Source organism: Sciurus vulgaris (genome assembly GCF_902686455.1).
Source record: "Sciurus vulgaris genome assembly, chromosome: 9".
Taxonomy (NCBI): domain Eukaryota; kingdom Metazoa; phylum Chordata; class Mammalia; order Rodentia; family Sciuridae; genus Sciurus; species Sciurus vulgaris.
This window is the reverse complement of record NC_136469.1, coordinates 86,994,956-87,003,538: the sequence shown is the minus strand read 5'-3', so window position 1 is coordinate 87,003,538 and position 8,583 is coordinate 86,994,956. Positions and strand designations below refer to the sequence as shown.

At 38.5% G+C, this 8,583-nt stretch overlaps 1 pseudogene across 1 annotated transcript; it reads left to right on the top strand.

Annotated features, from left to right (window-relative positions):
- The first annotated feature begins 5,584 nt into the window (after positions 1-5,584).
- Positions 5,585-7,955, top strand: LOC306669304 (la-related protein 1B-like; annotated as a pseudogene). Its single transcript, XR_013766755.1, has 2 exons — positions 5,585-6,568; positions 7,383-7,955. The product of XR_013766755.1 is annotated as a la-related protein 1B-like (transcript).
- Positions 7,956-8,583: the final 628 nt, after the last annotated feature.

The window sequence follows — 8,583 nt, the reverse complement described above, 5'->3', positions numbered from 1 at the left end:
GCCTTCCTCTGCAAAGTTTCCAGGGGCCCGGCCCTACCTCCTGGGCCTGGGAGCCTCACCCTTCGCAGATGAATCTCCTTAGGCTGCCCCTCCTCAGAGAATTTGCCCATAGGCCTGGAACCTTCGCTCCGCCCTAAGCCTGTCTCTGTGCGGCTCTTCCACCCAGAAGCCTCCTAGATCCTGGGACCCTGTTCTGCACCTAATCGCCTGGCTGCGTGGCCCCTCCTCTGAGCAGCCACCTGTGGCCCCGAACAATCGCTCTGAGTCCCAGAGACCCGCCACAGGCCTCTTCCTCCAGATAGCTGCCCAGTATGCCGGTGCGGTCACTAGGAGTCCAAGAAACTCACTGTGTGCCTCCTCCTCCCACCAACCACCCGTAGCCCGGGGCAATCAATCACTCCGAGTCGAAGTGACCCTGCCCGTTCCTCCTCCTTCTCCAGATAACCCCCCGGGTGTTCAGGAGCAGTCCCTCTGAGTGGCTCTGAATCCACGTGACCCGCTGCACGGGTCCTCTGGGCCACCGCCCGGAGCTCTGGTGTGGTCCCTCAAGACCAAGCGTCCCACCACGCTTCTCCTCCAGGCAGCCCCCCTGTGTTCAGGAGCTGTCACTTTAAGACCAAATAACTCACCACTCGCCTTCTCCTCTGAGCAGCCGCCTGGAGCGCTAATGCAGTCACTGCGAGTCCAAAGGACCCGCCGCGCTCCTTCTCCTCCTTCTCCTACTCCTCCGGGCAGGCCCCGGGGTTCAGAAGTGGTCAGGGTCCAAACAGCTCGCCACGCAGCCCCTTCTCTGGCAACCGCCTGTAGTTCCCGTATAGTCGCCCGAATCCAAGCGGCTGCTCCTCTTCCTCCTCGTCCTCAGGGCAGGCCCCGGGGTTCAGAAGCGTCGTTCTGATTCCAAACAGCTCGCCGCGCGGCTTCTCCTCTGGCAACCGCCTGCAGCTCTGGCGCAGTCTCTCCGAATCCAAGTGGCCACGCTCCTCTCCTCCTCCTCAGGGCAGGCCCCGGTGTCCTGAGTCCACACAGTTCTCCCCGCCTCTCCTCCCCCGGGCAGCCGCCGGAGCCCCAGTGGCTGCTCCGAGTCCCAGCGCTGTGCTGACCGGCCTCCTCTATGGCGCTCCAGCGGGGGGAGGGGCGTCTCGCCGGCAGTTCTACTTCACAAAGTTTCCTGCGTTCCGGGACCCCCGTCCCATCCGGGATGCCCCCCCAGGGGGTGAGAGTCACCCGGCTACTTTGAGTTGGTCCCAAGCGTCTCAATATCTCCTCTCTTCGGCAATGAAATCTTATACCCAGCAAAAATATCCTTTAGAAACGAAACAGAAATCAACACACTATCAGTTGAAGGAAAAGTAAGAGAATTTGTCACTGCCAGACCAATTCTGGAAGACTGACTAAATGAAGTTTTTATACATAAAGGAAAGGTAAAAGAAGAAACCTTAGAGCACCAGGAAATAAAAACAGTAATCAAAATCATGGATAGATACATTTAACTTTGCTTCTCTTTGACTAAAACAAAATTATAGCATATGTTTCTAAATATATGTAGATGGAATATTTAAAGCAACTATATTATAAATGGGGATAGACAAGGGGCACAAATGGAGATGAGGTTACTATATTTCATTTAAACTGGTAAAATAATTTTATTTCTGATTTTATGTATAAAGTAAAACTTGGAGCTACCACTGAAAAACTAAATAAATACTCAAAAATCACTATAGATAAATCAAAATTGGACTAAAGAAAATGCTCTAGTAACACACACAAAAAATCGAAAAATAAAAACAAAAAAGAACAAACAGAAACAAAAATATAATGGCATAATTAAGTCCTAATGGTCTAGTAATTACATTGCAAGTAAGTGACCTAGATATATCAATTAAAGGATAAATATTGGATTAATGTTGTCTATAAGAAATATACTTAAAATATGATGATATAGGCATATTTAAAATAAAAGGGTAGATAAAAACATACCTTGCAAACATCAAGCAAGGTAAAGCAGAAGAGGATCTCTTAATGTTAAATAAAGTAGACTTTAGAGAAAAATATTACCAGAGCCATTACATAATGAAAAAAGGGTTTGTCCACCAACAAACATGGTTATCCTAAATGTCAATTCATAAAATTATGAAGATGAAAAATTAGTGAAGAAAAATAAACCTGATAGTACTGAAAGGATAAATAGACAAATGCACATTATAGTTGAAAACTTCAACATCCAACTCTCAATAATTGATAGAACAACTAGAGAGAAAATCTGCAAAAATATAGAAGAACCAACAATGCCATAAATCAATAAGTTTACATTGTGCATTCATAGAAAAAAAAAACAGACTATATATTCTTTTAAGAACCCATGCAATGTATACAAAGACAAACTACATTTTTGAAGATAAAACAAACAGCAATAATTTAGAAGAACTGAAATAATATATACGATATTCTCTGAACACAATAGAACCAAGCTAGAAATAAATCAATAACAGAAATATAACAGGAAAATCTCCAAATACTTAATTAAATAACACATGTCTAAATAAACTATGGTCAAAGAGGAAGCCTCAAGGGAAATTTTTTTAAAAGACAAGGAACTGAGTGAAAATGAAAATGTAACAATGACATACGGTAGAAATAACTAACATACTGTTGAGTGGTAAATTTATAGCACTAAACACATACGGTAGCATAGAAAGTATCAAGTCAATATACTCCCACTACAAAAAAGCAGAAAAAGAGCAAAAAATAAACTCAGTGTAAGCAAGGGGGAAAATAATAAATATAAAAGCAGAAATCAGTAAGTTGAAGACAGAAAAACAACAGAGAAAAAAAAATCAATGGAATAGCTTATTCTTAAAAAAAAAAAAGAGCTTATTCTATGAAAAAATTCAGTAAAATCAACATCATCTAGTAAGAATGACAAAGAAAGAAAATACAAATTGCCAATGTCATGATTGAAACAGGTGATTCTTACAACAGACCCTGCAAATATCAAAATACTACATACCACAAACAACTCTATGCATAAATTTAACTTAGACAAAAAACCCCACTCAATCTAAAACACAAACTTCCACAACTCACCCAATATGAAATAGGTCACTTTAATCTTTAATCTTCTCACTATTAAGAAGATTGAATTAATAATTTTGAAACTCTCCCCAAAAAGTCACTGCCCAGTTCAGATAGTTTCATTATAGAATTTTATGAAACATGGAGAGAAGCAGCAACTGGAAAAAAATAAAAACTCTCCAGAAATAGAAAAAAATCCCTCCTTTCAATTTATTTCATGAAACTCGTATTGCCCTGATACCAAAACAAGAAAAAAGATAGTTTAAAGAAGGAAAAAGAAAACTAAACATGAATATATTTCACTAGTATAGATGCCAAAATCCTTTAAAAAAAATAGAAGTAAGCAACATATAAAAAGATTATTTACCATGTATAAATGGAGTTTATTTGAGGCTAGTTCCAGGGCTGAGAAACACTAATGTAATCCACAATATTAGCAGACTAAAGAAGGAAAGAAACCACAACACCAATTCAAAAGAGCATTTAACAAAATTTAACACCAATTCATGATAAAAGAAAAAAAAGAACCTCCCAGAAAAAAAATAGGATTAGAAGATAATTTCCTAAACTTAAAAAAGTTTATATAAAACCTATAGCTAACATAAAACCTAATGGTGAAAGACTGAATTCTTTAGATCAGGAACAAGGCTTGAATATCAAGTGCTTTTAGCATTCCCATTCAACATAGTGCTGGAAGTACTAGTCAGTGCAATAAAATAAGAAAAAGAAATAAAAGGTATGCAGATTAGAAAGAAAGAAATAGTGTAGAAGAGTACAGTTACTCTGTAAGACAGTTTGGCAATTTCTTAAAAAACAAAATATGCGACTACTTTATAATCCAGCAACTGGGTATTTATCCCAGAGAAATGGTGTTCATAAAAACACCTATGCACAAATGGTTATGGAAGCTTTATTAGTAATAACTAAAAACTAGAAACAACCCAGGCCTTCAACCAATGATTAATTAAAGAAACTACGGTGCATTCATACCATAGAGTACTACTTAGCAACAAGAAGTAATGAACGATTAATGCATGTAACAACCACATAGATAATTCTTCAGAGAATTAAACTGATGCCAACACCAAAAGATTATGTACTGTGTGATGACAAACAAAATTAGATAAATGCCAAACATATTAATTAGGAGTTGGGGTAGGAGGGATGTGGGTCCACAAAATGCAACAAGAGGGATTCCTATGGAGATGACCTGTTACTGAAGATGGATGTCAATATCAAAAGATTTTACCATTGGGATAGATGAGATAAAATGTATGTGGGATTCTCTGTAGCATTTCTCACAATTACATATGAATCTACAATTATGCCAAAATAAAATTTTAATTAAAACAATTTTTAAATGCATCATAATATGCTTTTATTTGTGGATGATTAAATATGTCTGCATACAAATACATATAATCAGTGATATGTATGTATGCTCATCAAATAAGGACAGGAATTGTCATTGGGTGTGATATTTTGAGGAATTTAGCTATTTATTTGCTTTTCAAAATGTTAAAATTATGCAAGTAATGTGCATGATATGTAAACATTCTTGTAAAATAATAGAAGTAAAAATTAAAAACAAGTATTCTGCCAAATAAACTCTCTTCCCTAAAGATAATAATTGCCAGCATTTTGGTTTGTATCCATCCAGATACAACACTGTAGTTGCACACAGTTATGTATTAGGTATATGTGAATAAAAATCTTAAGATTATTTACAATAAATGGAACTACAACTGTCATTCTGTAAGTCCTATTTTTCAAAAATATTGTAGAACATTTGGCACAATGAATACAACTTACCATTTAAGTCTGGGAAATTCGTTCCATAGTTCATGAGGTGATATGAAAAAGATCAGCACAACTCTGACCACTGGAAACTATGGCAGCCAACATACCCTTATTGTTGGGGCAACTTGCTAATACCAGCCTCTTCCCCTTCTCTCTGAGAAGTCACAAAGAGCCTGGACTCTGTCTTTAGGAAGCTACACTTACGTATCTATCTCAAGCAAATAAATTAATTTTTCACATTTTATTATTTTTTCAGTGGGGTGTCTTTGTGTGTTTGTGTGTAGACAAGCCTGTGTCTTTGGGTCTTCTTCAGTTCTTGTACACATCGGTAGTTATTTTAGTATTTGTTTGTGTTTTCTGTTCTATTTCCAAATTTATGCATGTAACAATGCCTGCCTGAATTCATACTCTCAGCCTATGAAATCTGATTTGTTGCATTCCTCCCAAAATAATATACGCAAATCTTCATTTCATTTTGTTCCAAAATCTTCTAATGAAGATCTTCCATCTCTCCCAGTTTCTAAGGGAATCCCTCTCAGCTCAAGAGCTATTTCTCTGTCTCTGCATTCAAGGAGAAACAGAGAAGGGGAAAGCCCTTCTCAAACATACAGGAGGGGCTGCCGCATGCAGCCCGGTGAGGGGGTAGCTGAGCTCAGTTCCCCCCAAAATTATAAAAGAAGGAAATCTCAAGACAAGGAAACCCAATAAGGCCAGTGATTTCAGCGATATGGCAAACTGGCCAACACCAACAGAGTTAGTGAGCCCTGGATATCAGTGTCATCAGCCAAGGAAATAAGAAGCCACAAATTAGAAAAGAAAAAGAAGAGAAGGTTGAAAAGAGGAGTAACAGTGAGAGCAAAGAAAACCGGGACACAAAATTAGATGGTCCTATTAAAAAATGTCAGTGAGGATGAGGCCCAGTCCAGCAGTCACGGAAAGAGAGCTAATAAACACAAGTGGGTACCACTGCACTCAGATGATGTAAGACCAGAGTCAGGCGGGACCTGGATCCCGGAACAGCTCTTGGTGTCAACCTGAAGCAAATAAGTCATCCCATAATAACAGGAGAAATGACACACTAAGTTGGAGGTGAGACAGAGAAAGAAGAGATGATCAGGATGAAGTGTCCAATGTGAAGAGTGAGGGCCATAATATCTGAGGTTCCTTCAGAGATCGAGGAAAAGCACAAGGACAGGGAAGAGGACGAGGCAGAGGAAAGCCTCGAATGAACTTTGATTATTCGTGTGGTTCCTGAGAACATGGTGAAAGGACAGATCAGCCATTTCAAACTGAAATTAACACCAGTATGGCGTATTACTATGATGACGGTACAGGTGTACAGGTGTATTGCTTAAAGAGTACATTAAGCATCAAGTTGAATATTACTTCAGTATAGAAAACTTGGAGCATGACTTCTTTCTTCGGAGGAAGATGGATGAGCAAGGTTTCTTGCCTATTTCCCTGATTGCTGGATTTCACTGAGTTCAGGCTCTCACCCCGAACCCCAATCTCATTTTAGAGGCCCTGAAGGACAGCACAGAAGTAGAAGTTGTGGATGAGAAAATGAGGAAAAAGATAGAACCAGGAAAATGGCCAATCCCAGGCCCTCCTCCCGGAAGTGTGCCATCGACAGACTTCTCCCCGCTGATGGATTGTCCAGAATTTGTGCCAGGACAAGCCTTTTGCTCACATACAGGTAACAACTTGTCCGCTAGAAACAACAGGATAAGAGTGGGCTCTTTGATCCATTTTACCTGTCTCTTCTTAATCAATTTAGCTTTAATAGGAAAATTAAACTACATGACTTTTTATCCTCCAAATTCTACTTTGCATTGTCTCCCACATGATTATTTAAATAGGGATCTAAGAATTATGGATGAAGTTCTCTCATGTTCTTGTTCTTAATTTATCTGTGTATTTTGTCACGTGTGGAGTTTTTACCAATCTTCTTTCAATTTTGCTGAATGACTGTGGACAGACACATTGTGCCAGTTTTCCCTTGTAGGATTGAGATAGTCTAAAAGTGGAATACACAAGGAGCCGGTAGCCTTCCTTTAATTGTTAAATGTGCATTTTAGCCTTGTCTTGTAAAGATAGGTGACCCACATTCAAAAGCAGAATCGAGTTCTCTTTATTCTGGTGGTGTTTAGAATTTCCAAAACCTGCTTTAGTGTTAAGGATTTTTCCTGGATCATTTTTAAGACATTCCCTCTGGGAAAAAAATGTGCTTAAACTTTTCAGACAGGGTGATGATCTACTGATGCCCTGGATGTCATCTGATGGGAATGTGCAATGTAACAGGTGACTCACGGAAATGCATTATAAATACTGGAACAAACCATGCTGCAGAGATGGAAGCCATCAGACTGCCTTCTGTGTGAGAGTGTCCACTGCTGGCCCCTGGGCAGTGGAGATGACCACCTCCGCGTGGCTACTTTTATTTGCGGGAGAAGCTAATTATTATCATTGTGGAAATACTGCAGGTTCTGCCTTCTGTCTTTTGTTTCCAGGCATGTGTACTTGTGTCCAGGTCAATAAAGCAGAGAAAGAGAGGACTGCATGGCGTTTCCCAGCTTGCCAGGCCCTTGGCTCTTGATCTGCCCTTTGCCACGGTGAACATTGTGTAACTCACCTGTTGCGATGTTTCACATGGACTGTAAGATTCATTAATGTGGACATTTTAAGGGGTAAGAAGTTGAAGAAATAAACAAGGGTATTTTTTTCCATTATTCTTCAAAATGTATTTTTGATACATCCGTATAAGTCCTGCCCATCAGAAAAGCATTAATGATGGATAGTTTCACAGAGATTTTTATCTCATTTCCTTGTCAGCTCTGTGCTTCTACTCCCAGCAAGCAACTTGGGCAGGTGTTTTAAAAATTGAAGAAATGTGACATTGTTTGTTTGCTTGTTTTTAAAGATATAATGGCTGATTGTAAAAGTTAGATTTATTTATTGTGTAAACTTGGGTCCAAGATGACATTCTTAACCAGGTTATGAACAATCATTGGTAAGTTGGATAATATAGAAAATACTTTTTCCACAGGATAGTTAATTTAGGTCAGTCAAGTTGGTGATGCCTGTCCATTTATGCATTATTAATAAAATTACAAGAATAAAACCATAAAAACATATATGAGGAAAGTACATTAATATGTACTCTAGAGTCACTTTAAAAACAATCTGATGCCAAAAATAAAGATGTCACTATATGTTCCAAAATAAAAAATAAATAAATAAATTCATTATCCTAGAATAATACAGAAAATGTCACTATTTGCTCATAGTATTCTGATTTGACAAATCTCAAAAGTCAAAAATTACAGAACTGGGAGAAACACTGAGGTCAACTTATATGAGACTCTTATTTACAAATAAAGAAATTAAATCCCTTAGAGTTTGAATAATTTTCCAAAGCTACAATCTTTTGTCTACAGAACCAGAATGGATTCCCCTAAACCACTGTGCTTTCATTAAAAACTGGTCAGTTTTCTTCAGTCTTGCATCATTTAAATATTTGGTAGCACTGCCAAAGTAGTCTACTTGTGTATGGTGAGTTATCTGATTAGCTATTATTCTAAATACAAAAGGCACTGATTTGTATCACAGTCCATCTTCCAAAATTAGTGACAAAACTTGCCATCTATTTTGCTGTTGTAAGTGGAAAACAATTTCTTTTAAAATAGATTGTCTTCAAAATAAAAACTTAAA